The following is a 19195-nucleotide window of genomic DNA, read 5'->3' on the forward strand; positions in this document are numbered from 1 at the left end:
TACATCCACATTCATACATCCACATCCACATCCACATGCATCTTATCATATCTTATCACTTCCCATATCTTTTATGCATACCTCTATGCATGAAATTCAATTATGCTAAAAGTAACACTTTTATAATAAAATATTCAACTTTTATACATACCTCTATGCATGAAATCCAATATGATAAAAGTAACACTTTTGATAAAAAAAAATTATCCTTTATGCATACTTCTATGCATAAAAATTAAAAATGATAAAAGTAACACTTTTGATATAAAAAAATTTCCTTTATGAATCCTTCTATGCATGAAAATTAAAAATGATAAAAATAACACTTTTAATATAAAAAAATTATCCTTTATGCATACTTCTATGCATGAAAATTAAAAATGATAAAAGTAACACTTTTGATATAAAAAAATTATCCTTTATGCATGATATTAAAATTCAATTTCTCCATGATTATAATGAAATTCTTTCAATTAATCTAGGATGATAATTCCTAGAATATGGTAGGAAGTCCTCTTTTTATGCTTTGAATGAAATTATTTTATGCATAATTTTTATAAAAATTTTGCCATAGCTCCGCTGCTATGACTGATAAATCTCAATTTTTTCTAAGGGATAAAGCTTATCATTAAGGAAATAATTAAAATGATCTCTAATTGGATCATTAATCTATAGTGGATTGAATCATCAATATGCATAAACTAAAAGCATAGAAAAAAAGTCATTAAATTGGCCTCAAGCATAGCTTAATCTTGGGTTAAGGAAAAGCTTTATGAAAAGCTTGATTTGGATTGAGAACGGGTCATGAGTATGACCATTTCTTGAGTGAGAGAGAGAGTTTACATAAAAATCATTAGAATTTAAACATAAATGAAAATTAACTTCAATAGCATTTATTAACTTATGTAACTCTTCACTACTATTCAAACTTCAATAGTATTTAAAAAAAAAACCATACCAATTAAACTTCTCAAGCTTGAGAGGGGTTGAGAAGAGAGAAACATTGAGAAATTATAGAAAGATCAATATTCACTAATTACCTTATAACTTGCTTGATTCTTTGTTCACGGTAGAGGCCCCCAACCAATCAATTGGTTAAGTATGTTGATGGAGCCACTAATGGGGATTGAAGAAAGAGGGAAGCTCCAAAAACTAGTGAATTATTAAATGAATTCACAGTTCTTGGCTTAGGTGGAGTAGAGTAACGATGCATAAACACTAACTATTTTTCAACAAGGGGGAGGCTTCTATTTATAGGAAAAATTGAGCTCCTAACCAAACAAACTGATTCTAGAATTTTCTAAATCAGTTTGGTCAATATTTGACCATTTTTAGATCAGTTAAGCTAACTTTTTGGAACTAGACTTGAATGAGGAGAGAGGAGAGATGAAATATCTCAATTTTTATGAGTTTAAAACTCATTCAAGCATGTGAAATATGCACCTCCTTTAAAGAACTCCCCTTCCTTACATATGTGTCATAATGGAATCATTTTAATATTGCTCATAGTTTTTTTACTAATAAACCTTGTACATTTTCAACTCTTCATCTTATGTGAAATATGCACCTCCTTTAAAGAATTCCCCTTCCTTACATATGTGTCATAATGGAATCATTTTAATATTGCTCATAGTTTTTTACTAATAAACCTTGTACATTTTCAACTCTTCATCTTATGTGAAATATGCACCTCCTTTAAAGAATTCCCCTTCCTTACATATGTGTCATAATGGAATTATTTTAATATTGCTCATAGTTTTTTACTAATAAACCTTGTACATTTTCAACTCTTCATCTTATGTGAGCATTTACTCATTTTTGGATACCCAAAATATCTCATATTTTTAATATTGCTCATAGTTTTTTACTAATAAACCTTGTACATTTTCAACTCTTCACCTTATGTGAGCATTTACTCATTTTTGGGTATCTTCTTTTTACAAATTGGATTTATCTCCTCCCTACACATGGATTGATGCTATTGGTCCATAGGAACCTTAATTGGACCATAGTCTAAAGATTTCTGAAAATCTAGACCCTTAGACTAAGGTTCTTTATACCTATTTCCAATTAATTCAAATTGCACATTGGAAAATTCTTTTTGAATTTCTGTTTCAGGGGAACTCATCTAAATTATAAGAGATATTTTTCTATCCAAAAATATTCAAAATCTGAATATTCTCTCTCTAGAATAATTTTTCTCTCTCTAGGCTAAAATAGTTAGCAACAAGGTCTTTATATTTCTGAAGAGGGTTGATTACAGGGGAAGATACTAGACATCAAAAAAGGGGTTGGGGGAGGAATCTTACATTCTACCCCACTTAAAAAACGCGAGATGTCCTCATCTCGCAACTTGGGATAATTTCGCAAGATGCACGAATATGAGACTTAGAGAAAATTTTTAATCAAGATTAACCACCAAGAAAAGTCTTAAAGAGAGCAAGATTCAAAATAAGAACAAGATTTAAACTTTACTCATTCACGGGACTTATACAGTAAAGATAGAAGAACTCTTTACACTTCCATAAGCCCATCCATCATATGGTCACAAAAGCAGTCCTCACAAGCTGCACAAGTATAGGGTAACTCATCTATGGGAATGATTCTGCTGGTTATTGCCGCACCTATCTCAGTGGTATGAGGTGATCTAACAAAAGGACCTCTGAGAGGCAAGCCAAAAACGGGGTAAAGGCATATCTTCTCATGAGGAAGAAAACATGCCAGTAAAAAGACCCGCTCAGAAAACCCAAGATGCCTTGATCTCATGACACAGTAGTATCGGGGACCCAAACCCAAAGCTTCAATAACCATGGCCAAGCGGACATTGTTACGAAAGTGTTGCTGACCCCAGGGTGTTACCCTAGTTATGTTTTGATAGGTCCGCCATTTGGTCTGCGCTACAGAAGTTCCTAGGTGAGGAAAAAGTGAGCGCTCATACTGTTCTATAAAGTCTTTCTTCATAGACTCTCTTGCGTCTTGAAGGTGAGAAATCATCAGGGATAAAACTAATTCTTGTTGCCAAGCCATGAAGGAGATTAAGAAAGAAAGGAGATTGATGGGAGTAAGATTACTGTGAGCGACAAGTAAAAGTTACGACTTATATAGAGGAAGGAGCTAGCGTAACCTAGAAGCCAACGGTAACTTGCCACTGAAGTTTTACCGTCTTTCCATGATTTGTGTTTGACACATTTTTCTATAGAAGGCATTAAGAATTTTGAGATGAGGAGATAAAAGAAACTTGTAGGCTAAGTCACCTACTTTCATTGAATTCAGATATAAAGGTCACAATATCTGGGGGATAACTTCTTATCCTCTCCAAGAGATAAAGAACTTCTTTTGGGCCGTACTCGAATGAAAACCAAAACCTTGGTATCCAAAACACCGATTCTCACTTCTAAATTCATTGTTCTAAATCCTTAAAACAGGTGGGACTCCTGAGAAGTATTCTAGGAAAAGGGTATTCCTTTTTTTAAACAGAAACTTTCTTTTATTTTAGAGAGGGAATAATTATAAGATCCGAAAGGAAGATTCTTACTCCTATATACCTCGAAGGCTGGGGAGGAATCTTACATTCTACCCCACTTAAAAAGTGCGAGATGTCCTCATCTCGCAAGGTAGAGGACATCTCTTTTTCTTAAGATCCAATTTTATTCTAGGGTTCCTTATATTCTGGTCAATCCAACAGAACACTGGGATAAATATCCCTTATATAGAACTCATCATTAAATAACAATTCATTCAGATCATGTCATTCATATCTTTAACATGATAATGGTCCATTAGACCGAAAAGTTTCCTTCGGAACATTCCTCCACGGAAATTTCAGTCAAGCGAGTTCTCAATTTGACATCCCTTAACTTGATCTACCGGTCAAGTATTAATAGCAGCAATCTGACAGCACAACCCACTAATCTCATAGTGATTTGCTGAATTCATTATCATCATTCTAGTTATGAATATCATCACAGGGACTCGTCTCATTCCCCCTCATTGTGGTTTCATTATATTTCAACTAATTTTTAAAAATCAACATTTTTCAATCAGCATTTTCAATCAGAATCCAAATCAATTCATTCATTCTCAAACAGAATTAAAAATCATATCAATCACATTCGAAATCATCATCTAGATAGCATTAACGCTTATAATTTCAAGTCTTAGATTTACTCGTATATACTGTCAGTAAAGAGCTGCAGTATACTCTCGGTATATACGGGTAGTCACGGCCCTTGGAATTATAAGGTAAATACTATCATGTCTAGGCCTCAAGCAAGTCAGGGAATCTATATAATTGCGGCACTTCCATCTAAAGACCCAATTACCAAAATTATGAATTTCCGTTTGAATATCAAATTGTATGAATTATCTCACACAATTATAACCTTTTTGTGTTTCTTGATAAATTTTTGACATATTTGTCTTCTCAGTTGATCTTTATTAACCTGGCTCTGATACCAACTGTAAGATCCCTGTTCCCACCGAGCAACGGATTCGGGGTACTGGCAGCGGAAGTAGCGCTTCTCGCGCGGGACAGGGGTCTCACACTCGGGGCCTCGCCCACGGATATCCGGATAAGAGACTAATCCGTCGGTTGTTCCAAAACCGAACCCGGAAAAACTTTCTTAACCGGAAGCACGGGCGATTCCACCAGGATAACTTTTTACTCTAACGTAGTCAAGATCATTTCTGATCGAGATGATCCAATTACATCTATAAGATACTTAGTCAGTTCAAGGAAGAAACTTGCACTTGGATCATTGGGATCAGCGCTTTTTTCCCCATTCAAGAGGCACAGCCGTTGATTCCTATCCATAGAACAGTTACTGTCCGGGATTTTTTTTTTTCTATCGTAAAAACAAAAGTTTGAGTCTCGATTTACGGATCCATCAGTCCAGCCTAACCCCATCCGATCCCATGGGTTAGCCAACCGCCCAACCACTGTAGTGATGGGATCCAATTTGGAATTTGGTTAGGTTTTGTCCCGGGTACCAAGGAAAAGAGTTCCAAGGCCCCCTAGCCGGAATTTCATGCAAACATAAAACTAGCCACACCACTTACACACCCAATATGAAAATTGCCTTTTTCTTAGCATCAGCTAACTTTAAAACAATCCTTTAATGAAACCATAGTACCACTGATCACAATCTCCCAAATTATCCAGTTGATTCATAATTTCCCATCATTCCTTCATCAGAGTATCTATGGCATCATTGGCAACTAGAACGCTCACCACTTGTCCACACAGGGGCCGTTTCAATAGTTCCTAGCCCATAATACTCAACAATATAATCACTTATCAAGATGGACTCTCGTTGAAGATCAGCAAGATCAACCAACAGATCCATATAAAAGAGCCATGGACTCATCCGTTGAGGACCAGCAAGGTCAGTCAACCAGATCCATGCCCGGTTCCAGAAAACAACTCTTACTCCTTGTTCCAATATCTTCCTCGACGCACGCGTGGGTATCCTGGGCGACCCAGAGCCCGAGCACCGTATGGTCAGCACCCTCTAGGATCCTTCGCAGGTGACCTAGCGCTTCACTCATAGGCCGCTTCCTTGGTCCCTCATCCACCGTACCGGAAGCTCACCATTTTAATCGAACCGAGGCTGGTCAAGACCTCGGCCGACCTTGCTACGCGAGACGTCCTCCATTGACTCTCCGTCAGCAGTTGCAACTTTATCAGTTAGGTCTCCACGACCTTAATCACAAGACGGTCAAAATGCTTTCCCAGCATTCTTGACATAAAACAGCCATTTACAAACAGCATTTACAAACAGTTTACAAATACAATTTCTATATTAACTCTCATTTTTCCACATTATCCCTCATGCAATCCACATTACTTATTCCACATTTCATTTATATGTGTACTCATCCAATCATATCATTTTCCATCTCTTCACTTCAGATTCCTTCACATCACATATCATATATTCACATCCATATCCACATCCATACATCCACATCCACATCCACATTCACATCCATACATCCACATCTACATGCTTATCTCCATTTTCACATCCTCATTTATACATCCACATCCCATATCCACATTCATACATACACATCCATATCCACATCCATATCCGCATTCATACATACACATCCATATCCACATCCACATGCATACATTCATTATCACGTCCTCATTCATACATCCACATCCACATACATACATACATACATCCACATCCACATCCACATTCTCATTCACATCTATACATCCATATCTACATGCACATTCACATCCATACATCCACATCTATATCCTCATTCACATCCATACATCCACATTCATGCATCCACATCTACATGCCTACATCCATATATACAAATCCACATTTACATCCATGCATCCACATCCACATCCTCATTCACATCCATACATCCACATTCATACATCCACATCCACACCCACATTCACATCCATACATCCACATCTACATGCTTATCTCCATTTTCACATCCTCATTTATACATCCACATCCCATATCCACATTCATACATACACATCCATATCCACATCCACATGCATACATACATCCACATCCACATTCCCATTCACATATATACATCCATATCTACATGCACATTCACATCCATACATCCACATCTATATCCTCATTCACATCCATACATCCACATTCATGCATCCACATCTACATGCCTACATCCATACATACACATCCACATTTACATCCATGCATCCACATCTACATCCTCATTCACATCCATACATCCACATTCATACATCCATACATCCACATTCATACATCCACATCCACATCCACATTCACATCCATACATCCACATTCATACATCCACATCCACATCCATACATACATCCACATCCACATTCCCATTCACATATATACATCCATATCTACATGCACATTCACATCCATACATCCACATCTATATCCTCATTCACATCCATACATCCACATTCATGCATCCACATCTACATGCCTACATCCATACATACACATCCACATTTACATCCATGCATCCACATCTACATCCTCATTCACATCCATACATCCACATTCATACATCCATACATCCACATTCATACATCCACATCCACATCCACATTCACATCCATACATCCACATTCATACATCCACATCCACATCCATACATCCACATTCATACATCCACATCCACATCCACATTCACATCCATACATCCACATTCATACATCCACATCCACATCCACATGCATCTTATCATATCTTATCACTTCCCATATCTTTTATGCATACCTCTATGCATGAAATTCAATTATGCTAAAAGTAACACTTTTATAATAAAATATTCAACTTTTATGCATACCTCTATGCATGAAATCCAATATGATAAAAGTAACACTTTTGATAAAAAAAAATTATCCTTTATGCATACTTCTATGCATAAAAATTAAAAATGATAAAAGTAACACTTTTGATATAAAAAAATTTCCTTTATGAATCCTTCTATGCATGAAAATTAAAAATGATAAAAATAACACTTTTAATATAAAAAAATTATCCTTTATGCATACTTCTATGCATGAAAATTAAAAATGATAAAAGTAACACTTTTGATATAAAAAAATTATCCTTTATGCATGATATTAAAATTCAATTTCTCCATGATTATAATGAAATTCTTTCAATTAATCTAGGATGATAATTCCTAGAATATGGTAGGAAGTCCTCTTTTTATGCTTTGAATGAAATTATTTTATGCATAATTTTTATAAAAATTTTGCCATAGCTCCGCTGCTATGACTGATAAATCTCAATTTTTTCTAAGGGATAAAGCTTATCATTAAGGAAATAATTAAAATGATCTCTAATTGGATCATTAATCTATAGTGGATTGAATCATCAATATGCATAAACTAAAAGCATAGAAAAAAAGTCATTAAATTGGCCTCAAGCATAGCTTAATCTTGGGTTAAGGAAAAGCTTTATGAAAAGCTTGATTTGGATTGAGAACGGGTCATGAGTATGACCATTTCTTGAGTGAGAGAGAGAGTTTACATAAAAATCATTAGAATTTAAACATAAATGAAAATTAACTTCAATAGCATTTATTAACTTATGTAACTCTTCACTACTATTCAAACTTCAATAGTATTTAAAAAAAAAACCATACCAATTAAACTTCTCAAGCTTGAGAGGGGTTGAGAAGAGAGAAACATTGAGAAATTATAGAAAGATCAATATTCACTAATTACCTTATAACTTGCTTGATTCTTTGTTCACGGTAGAGGCCCCCAACCAATCAATTGGTTAAGTATGTTGATGGAGCCACTAATGGGGATTGAAGAAAGAGGGAAGCTCCAAAAACTAGTGAATTATTAAATGAATTCACAGTTCTTGGCTTAGGTGGAGTAGAGTAACGATGCATAAACACTAACTATTTTTCAACAAGGGGGAGGCTTCTATTTATAGGAAAAATTGAGCTCCTAACCAAACAAACTGATTCTAGAATTTTCTAAATCAGTTTGGTCAATATTTGACCATTTTTAGATCAGTTAAGCTAACTTTTTGGAACTAGACTTGAATGAGGAGAGAGGAGAGATGAAATATCTCAATTTTTATGAGTTTAAAACTCATTCAAGCATGTGAAATATGCACCTCCTTTAAAGAACTCCCCTTCCTTACATATGTGTCATAATGGAATCATTTTAATATTGCTCATAGTTTTTTTACTAATAAACCTTGTACATTTTCAACTCTTCATCTTATGTGAAATATGCACCTCCTTTAAAGAATTCCCCTTCCTTACATATGTGTCATAATGGAATCATTTTAATATTGCTCATAGTTTTTTACTAATAAACCTTGTACATTTTCAACTCTTCATCTTATGTGAAATATGCACCTCCTTTAAAGAATTCCCCTTCCTTACATATGTGTCATAATGGAATTATTTTAATATTGCTCATAGTTTTTTACTAATAAACCTTGTACATTTTCAACTCTTCATCTTATGTGAGCATTTACTCATTTTTGGATACCCAAAATATCTCATATTTTTAATATTGCTCATAGTTTTTTACTAATAAACCTTGTACATTTTCAACTCTTCACCTTATGTGAGCATTTACTCATTTTTGGGTATCTTCTTTTTACAAATTGGATTTATCTCCTCCCTACACATGGATTGATGCTATTGGTCCATAGGAACCTTAATTGGACCATAGTCTAAAGATTTCTGAAAATCTAGACCCTTAGACTAAGGTTCTTTATACCTATTTCCAATTAATTCAAATTGCACATTGGAAAATTCTTTTTGAATTTCTGTTTCAGGGGAACTCATCTAAATTATAAGAGATATTTTTCTATCCAAAAATATTCAAAATCTGAATATTCTCTCTCTAGAATAATTTTTCTCTCTCTAGGCTAAAATAGTTAGCAACAAGGTCTTTATATTTCTGAAGAGGGTTGATTACAGGGGAAGATACTAGACATCAAAAAAGGGGTTGGGGGAGGAATCTTACATTCTACCCCACTTAAAAAACGCGAGATGTCCTCATCTCGCAACTTGGGATAATTTCGCAAGATGCACGAATATGAGACTTAGAGAAAATTTTTAATCAAGATTAACCACCAAGAAAAGTCTTAAAGAGAGCAAGATTCAAAATAAGAACAAGATTTAAACTTTACTCATTCACGGGACTTATACAGTAAAGATAGAAGAACTCTTTACACTTCCATAAGCCCATCCATCATATGGTCACAAAAGCAGTCCTCACAAGCTGCACAAGTATAGGGTAACTCATCTATGGGAATGATTCTGCTGGTTATTGCCGCACCTATCTCAGTGGTATGAGGTGATCTAACAAAAGGACCTCTGAGAGGCAAGCCAAAAACGGGGTAAAGGCATATCTTCTCATGAGGAAGAAAACATGCCAGTAAAAAGACCCGCTCAGAAAACCCAAGATGCCTTGATCTCATGACACAGTAGTATCGGGGACCCAAACCCAAAGCTTCAATAACCATGGCCAAGCGGACATTGTTACGAAAGTGTTGCTGACCCCAGGGTGTTACCCTAGTTATGTTTTGATAGGTCCGCCATTTGGTCTGCGCTACAGAAGTTCCTAGGTGAGGAAAAAGTGAGCGCTCATACTGTTCTATAAAGTCTTTCTTCATAGACTCTCTTGCGTCTTGAAGGTGAGAAATCATCAGGGATAAAACTAATTCTTGTTGCCAAGCCATGAAGGAGATTAAGAAAGAAAGGAGATTGATGGGAGTAAGATTACTGTGAGCGACAAGTAAAAGTTACGACTTATATAGAGGAAGGAGCTAGCGTAACCTAGAAGCCAACGGTAACTTGCCACTGAAGTTTTACCGTCTTTCCATGATTTGTGTTTGACACATTTTTCTATAGAAGGCATTAAGAATTTTGAGATGAGGAGATAAAAGAAACTTGTAGGCTAAGTCACCTACTTTCATTGAATTCAGATATAAAGGTCACAATATCTGGGGGATAACTTCTTATCCTCTCCAAGAGATAAAGAACTTCTTTTGGGCCGTACTCGAATGAAAACCAAAACCTTGGTATCCAAAACACCGATTCTCACTTCTAAATTCATTGTTCTAAATCCTTAAAACAGGTGGGACTCCTGAGAAGTATTCTAGGAAAAGGGTATTCCTTTTTTTAAACAGAAACTTTCTTTTATTTTAGAGAGGGAATAATTATAAGATCCGAAAGGAAGATTCTTACTCCTATATACCTCGAAGGCTGGGGAGGAATCTTGATCCCCCTGTTCCCACCGAGCAACGGATTCGGGGTACTAGCAGCGGAAGTAGCACATCATGCGTGGGTAGGGGTCTCACACTCGGGGCCTCGCCCACGGATATCCGGACAAGAGACTAATCCGTCGGTTTGTCCAAAACCGAAACTGGAAAAACTTCCTTTACTCGGAAAGCATGGGCGATTCCACCAGGATAACTCTTTACTCTAACGTAGTCAAGATCATTACGCATCAACTGATCTGACTGCACCTTTAACGGTACTTGGTCAAATCAAGGTAGAAACTTGCACTTGGATCATTGGGATCAACGCTTTTTTCCCCATCAAGAGGCACAGCCGTTGATTCCTATCCATAGAACAATTTCTATCCGGGATTTACTTTATCTATCGTAAAAACAAAGTTGAGTCTCGATTTATGGATCCATCAGTCCAGCCTAACCCCATCCGATCCCATGGGTTAGCCAACCGCCCAACCACTGTAGTGATGGGATCCAATTTGGAATTTGGTTAGGTTTTGTCCCGGGGACCAAGGAAAAGAGTTCCAAGGCCCCCTAGCCGGAATTTCATGCAAACATAAAACTAGCCACACCACTTACACACCCAATATGAAAATTGCCTTTTTCTTAGCATCAGCTAACTTTAAAACAATCCTTTAATGAAACCATAGTACCACTGATCACAATCTCCCAATTTATCCAGTTGATTCATAATTTCCTATCATTCCTTCATCAGAGTATCTATGGCATCATTGGCAACTAGAACGCTCACCACCTGTCCACACAGAGGCCGTTTCCATAGTTCCTAGCCCATAATACTCGGCAATATAATCACTTATCAAGATGGACTCTCGTTGAAGATCAGCAAGATCAACCAACAGATCCATATAAAAGAGCCATGGACTCATCCGTTGAGGACCAGCAAGGTCAGTCAACCAGATCCATGCCCGGTTTCACAAAACAACTCTTACTCCTTGTTCCAATATCTTCCTCGACGCACGCGTGGGTATCCTAGGCGACCCAGAGCCCGAGCACCGTATGGTCAGCACCCTCTAGGATCCTTCGCAGGTGACCTAGCGCTTCACTCATAGGCCGCTTCCTTGGTCCCTCATCCACCATACCGGAAGCTCACCATTTTAATCGAACCGAGGCTGGTCAAGACCTCGGCCGACCTTGCTATGCGAGACGTCCTCCATTGACTCTCCGTCAGCAGTTGCAACTTTATCAGTTAGGTCTCCACGACCTTAATCACAAGACGGTCAAAATGCTTTCCCAGCATTCTTGACATAAAACAGCCATTTACAAACAGCATTTACAAACAGTTTACAAATACAATTTCTATATTAACTCTAATTTTTTCACATTATCCCTCATATAATCCACATTACTTATTCCTCATTCCATTTATATGTGTACTCATCCAATCACATCATTTTCCATCTCTTCACTTCATATTCCTTCACATCACATATCATATATTCACATCCATACATCCACATCCACATCCACATTCACATCCATACATCCACATCTACATGCTTACCTCCATTTTCACATCCTCATTTATACATCCACATCCCATATCCACATTCATACATACACATCCATATCCACATCCATACATCCACATCCACATGCATACATCCACTATCACGTCCTCATTCATACATCCACATCCACATGCATACATCCACTATCACGTCCTCATTCATACATCCATATCCACATACATACATACATCCACATCCACATTCCCATTCACCTCTATACATCCACATCTACATCCACATGCATACATCCACTATCACGTCCTCATTCATACATCCACATCCTCATGCATACATCCACTATCACGTCCTCATTCATACATCCATATCCACATACATACATACATCCACATCCACATTCCCATTCACATCTATACATCCACATACATACATACATCCACATCCACATTCCACATTCACATCTATACATCCACATCTACATCCATATACATACATACATCCACATCCACATTCCACATTCACATCTATACATCCACATCTACATCCACATTCACATATATCCACATCCACATTCCCATTCACATCTATATTCCCATTCACATCTATACATCCACATCTACATCCACATACATACATACATCCATATCCACATTCCACATTCACTTCTATACAACCACGTGTACATCCACATTCACATCTATGCATATACATCTTCATGCATACATCCATTTTCACATGCATACATCCACACTCCCATCTCCACATCCACACATCCACATACATACATCCATTTTCACATTCCCATTCATATAACCCCATATGCCTTCATATCTAATCTTTTATATCACATCCATTCTCACCCTATCACAACCCATATACATCTTATCCTATCACATACACTTCTTACCTCATCCCATACACATCTTATCACATCTTAATTCATCTTATCACCTCTTATACACCTCTTATCACATCCTATCACATCTCATATCTATTTATAGAATACAAGAGAATTCTTATATTTGATATAAGATTTCTTTACACATTTACTTATGCATAAATTCCATTTAAGGAGATTAATACTTCCGAAGTAAAATCAATCTTTTATGCATCTTCCTATGCATAAATTCATTTTAAATGAAAATGACACTTTTGAATTAAAATTCAATCTTTTATGCATCTTCCTATGCATAAATTCAATTTAGATGAGAATGACACTTTTGAATTAAAAATCAATTTTTTATGCATCTTCTTATGCATAAATTCAATTTGGTAGGAATTACACTTTTAGAATAAAAGAATTTCTCTTATGCATCTAAGTTATGCATAAAATCCATTTATGATGAAAATCACACTTTTAGTAAAAAAAAAGAATATCTTTTATGCATACCTCTACGCATGAAATTCAATTATGCTAAAAGTAACACTTTTATAATAAAATATTCAACTTTTATGCATACCTCTATGCATGAAATCCAATATGATAAAAGTAACACTTTTGATATAAAAAAAATTATCCTTTATGCATGATATTAAAATTCAATTTCTCCATGATTATAATGAAATTCTTTCAATTAATCTAGGATGATAATTCCTAGAATATGGTAGGAAGTCCTCTTTTTATACTTTGAATGAAATTATTTTATGCATAATTTTTATAAAAATTTTGCCATAGCTCCGCTACTATGACTGATAAATCTCAATTTTTCTAAGGGATAAATCTTATCACTAAGGAAATAATTAAAATGATCTCTAATTGGATCATTAATCCATAATGGATTGAATCATCAATATGCATAAACTAAAAGCATAGAAAAAAAACCATTAATTTGGCCTCAAGCATAGCTTAATCTTGGATTAAGGAAAAGCTTTATGAAAAGGTTCTTTTGGATTGAGAATGGGTCATGAGTATGACCATTTCTTGAGTGAGAGAGAGAAATTACATAAAAACCATTAGAATTTAAACATAAATGGAAATTAACTTCAATAGCATTTATTAAATTATGTAACTCTTCACTACTATTCACCAATTAACTTCAATAGCATTTAAAAAACCATACCAATTAAGCTTCTCAAGCTTGAGAGGGGTTGAGAAGAGAGAAACATTGAGAAATTATAGAAAAGAGCAATATTCACTAATTACCTTACAAATTGCTTGATTCTTTGTTCACGGTAGAGGCCCCCAACCAATCAATTGGTTAAGTATGTTGATGGAGCCACTAATGGGGATTGAAGAAGAGGGAAGCTCCAAAAACTAGTGAATTATTAAATGAATTCACAGTTCTTGGCTTAGGTGGAGTAGAGTAACGATGCATAAACACTATATATTTTTCAACAAGGAGGAGGCTTCTATTTATAGAAAAAATTGAGCTCCTAACCAAACAAACTGATTCTAGAATTTTCCAAATCAGTTTGGTCAATTTTTGACCATTTTTAGGTCAGTTAAGCTAATTTTTTGGAACTAGACTTGAATGAGGAGAGAGGAGAGATGAAATATCTCAATTTTTATGAGTTTAAAACTCATTCAAGCATGTGAAATATGCACCTCCTTTAAAGAACTCCCCTTCCTTACATATGTCATATTTTTAATATTGCTCATAGTTTTTTACTAATAAACCTTGTACATTTTCAACTCTTCATCTTATGTGAAATATGCACCTCCTTTAAAGAACTCCCCTTCCTTACATATGTCATACTTTTAATATTGCTCATAATTTTTTTACTAATAAACCTTGTACATTTTCAACTCTTCATCTTATGTGAAATATGCACCTCCTTTAAAGAACTCCCCTTCCTTACATATGTCATACTTTTAATATTGCTCATAATTTTTTACTAATAAACCTTGTACATTTTCAACTCTTCATCTTATGTGAAATATGCACCTCCTTTAAAGAACTCCCCTTCCTTACATATGTCATACTTTTAATATTGCTCATAATTTTTTTACTAATAAACCTTGTACATTTTCAACTCTTCATCTTATGTGAGCATTTACTCATTTTTGGGTATCTTCTTTTACAAATTGGATTTATCTCCTCCCTACACATGGATTGATGCTATTGGCCCATAGGAACCTTAATTGGACCATAATCCAAAATTTTCTGAAAATCTAGACCCTTAGACTAAGGTCCTTTATACACATTTCCAATTAATTCCAATTGCACATTGGAAAGTTCTTTTTGAATTTCTGTTTCAGGGGAACTTATTTTAATAAGATGAGATAATTTTCTAACGAAAAATATTAAAAATCTAAATATTCTCTCTCTAGAATATTTTCTCTCTCTAGATTAAAATAGTTAGAAACAAGTCTTTTATATTTCTGAAGAGGGATTGATTATAGAAGAAGATACTAGACATCAAAAGGGGGTTTGGGGGAGGAATCTTACATTCTACCCCACTTAAAAAACGCGAGATGTCCTCATCTCGCAAACTGGGATAATTTCGCAAGATGCACGAATTATTAGACTTAGAGAAAAATTTAAATCAGGATTAACCACCAAGAAAAAGTCACAAAGAGAGCAAGATTCAAGATACCAAATTACGAATTTCAATTTGAATATCAAATTGTATGAATTATATCACACAATTACAACCTTTTTGTGTTTCTTGATAAATTTCTGACCTATTTGTCTTCTCAATTGATCTTTATTAACCAAATGCTCTGATACCAACTGTAAGATCCCCCTGTTCCCACCGAGCAACGGATTCGGGGTACTAGCAGCGGAAGTAGCACATCATGCGTGGGTAGGGGTCTCACACTCGGGGCCTCGCCCACGGATATCCGGACAAGAGACTAATCCGTCGGTTTGTCCAAAACCGAAACTGGAAAAACTTCCTTTACTCGGAAAGCATGGGCGATTCCACCAGGATAACTCTTTACTCTAACGTAGTCAAGATCATTACGCATCAACTGATCTGACTGCACCTTTAACGGTACTTGGTCAAATCAAGGTAGAAACTTGCACTTGGATCATTGGGATCAACGCTTTTTTCCCCATCAAGAGGCACAGCCGTTGATTCCTATCCATAGAACAATTTCTATCCGGGATTTACTTTATCTATCGTAAAAACAAAGTTGAGTCTCGATTTATGGATCCATCAGTCCAGCCTAACCCCATCCGATCCCATGGGTTAGCCAACCGCCCAACCACTGTAGTGATGTGATCCAATTTGGAATTTTGTTAGGTTTTGTCCCGGGTACCAAGGAAAAGAGTTCCAAGGCCCCCTAGCCGGAATTTCATGCAAACATAAAACTAGCCACACCACTTACACACCCAATATGAAAATTGCCTTTTTCTTAGCATCAGCTAACTTTAAAACAATCCTTTAATGAAACCATAGTACCACTGATCACAATCTCCCAATTTATCCAGTTGATTCATAATTTTCCATCATTCCTTCATCAGAGTATCTATGGCATCATTGGCAACTAGAACGCTCACCACCTGTCCACACAGAGGCCGTTTCCATAGTTCCTAGCCCATAATACTCGGCAATATAATCACTTATCAAGATGGACTCTCGTTGAAGATCAGCAAGATCAACCAACAGATCCATATAAAAGAGCCATGGACTCATCCGTTGAGGACCAGCAAGGTCAGTCAACCAGATCCATGCCCGGTTTCACAAAACAACTCTTACTCCTTGTTCCAATATCTTCCTCGACGCACGCGTGGGTATCCTAGGCGACCCAGAGCCCGAGCACCGTATGGTCAGCACCCTCTAGGATCCTTCGCAGGTGACCTAGCGCTTCACTCATAGGCCGCTTCCTTGGTCCCTCATCCACCGTACCGGAAGCTCACCATTTTAATCGAACCGAGGCTGGTCAAGACCTCGGTCGACCTTGCTACGCGAGACGTCCTCCATTGACTCTCCGTCAGCAGTTGCAACTTTATCAGTTAGGTCTCCACGACCTTAATCACAAGACGGTCAAAATGCTTCCCCAGCATTCTTGACATAAAACAGCCATTTACAAACAGCATTTACAAACAGTTTACAAATACAGTTTCTATATTAACTCTCATTTTTCCACATTATCCCTCATTAATCCACATTACTTATTCCACATTCCATGTATATGTGTACTCATCCAATCACCTCCTTTTCCATCTCTTCACTTCAGATTCCTTCACATCACATATCATATATTCACATCCATACATCCACATCCATACATCCACATCCACATCCACATTCACATCCATACATCCACATCTACATGCTTATCTCCATTTTCACATCCTCATTTATACATCCACATCCCATATCCACATTCATACATACACATCCATATATCCACATCTACATCCACATACATACATACATCCACATCCACATTCCACATTCACATCTACATTCACATTCACATACATCCACATCTACATTCACATTCACATACATCCACATCCCCATTCCCATTCACATCTATACATCCACATCTACATCCACATACATACATACATCCACATCCACATTCCACATTCACATCTATACATCCACATCTACATCCACATTCACATACACCCACATCCACATTTCCATTCACATCTATACATCCACATCCATTCACATCTATACATCCACATCTACATCCACATCTACATACATCCACATCCACATTCCCATACATCCTCATCTATACATCCACATACATACATACATCCACATCCACATTCCACATTCACATCTATACATCCACATCTACATCCACATTCACATACATCCACATCCACATTTCCATTCACATCTATACATCCACATCCATTCACATCTATACATCCACATCTACATCCACATTTACATCTATGCATATACATCTTCATGCATATATCCATTTTCATGTTCATACATCCACACTCCCATCTCCATATCCACACATCCACATACATACATCCATTTTTCACATTCCCATTTATATAACCCCATATACCTTCACATCTAATCTTTTACATCATATCCATTCTCGCCCTATCACAACCCATATACATCTTATCCTATCACATACACTTCTTACCTCATCCCCCCATACACATCTTAATTCATCTTATCACATCCTAACTTATTTCATAAGCATCTTATCACCTCTTAACACACCTCTTATCACATCCTATCAACTTCCATACGCATCTTATCAATTCTTATCACATCTCATACACCTCTTATCACATCTTATCACATTTCATATCTTTTTTTTTTTTTTAAAAGAGAATTCTTTTATTTGATATAAGATTTCTCTACACATTTATTTATACATAAATTCCATTTAAGGAGACTAACACTTTCGAAATTAAAATCAATCTTTTATGCATCTTCTTATGCATGATTTCAATTTGGTAGAGAATTATACTTTTAGAATAAAAGAATTTCTCTTATGCATCTAAGTTAAGCATAAAATCCATTTATGAGGAAAATCATACTTTTAGTATAAAAAGAATAACTTTTATGCATACCTATATGCATGAAATCCAATATGATAAAAGTAACACTTTTGATATAAAAATTTTTCCTTTATGCATACTTCTATGCATGAAAATTAAAAATGATAAAAGTAACACTTTTAATATAAAAATTTTCCTTTATGCATACTTCTATGCATGAAAATTAAAAATGATAAAAGTAACACTTTTGATATAAAAATTTTCTTTTATGCATACTTTTATGTATGAAATAAAAATGATAAAAGTAACACTTTTGATATAAAAATTTTCTTTTATGCATACTTTTATGTATGAAATAAAAATGATAAAAGTAACACTTTTGATATAAAAATTTATCCATTATGCATACTTCTATGCATGAAAATAAAAATGGTAAAAATAACACTTTTGATATAAAAATTTATCCTTTATGCATAATATTAAAATTCAATTTCTCCATGATTATAATGAAATTCTTTCAATTAATCTAGGATGATGATTCCTAGAATATGGTAGG

This window comes from Cibotium barometz, chromosome 13 (genome assembly GCF_041138505.1).
Source record: "Cibotium barometz isolate CiBa-2024 chromosome 13, ASM4113850v1, whole genome shotgun sequence".
Classification (NCBI taxonomy): domain Eukaryota; kingdom Viridiplantae; phylum Streptophyta; class Polypodiopsida; order Cyatheales; family Cibotiaceae; genus Cibotium; species Cibotium barometz.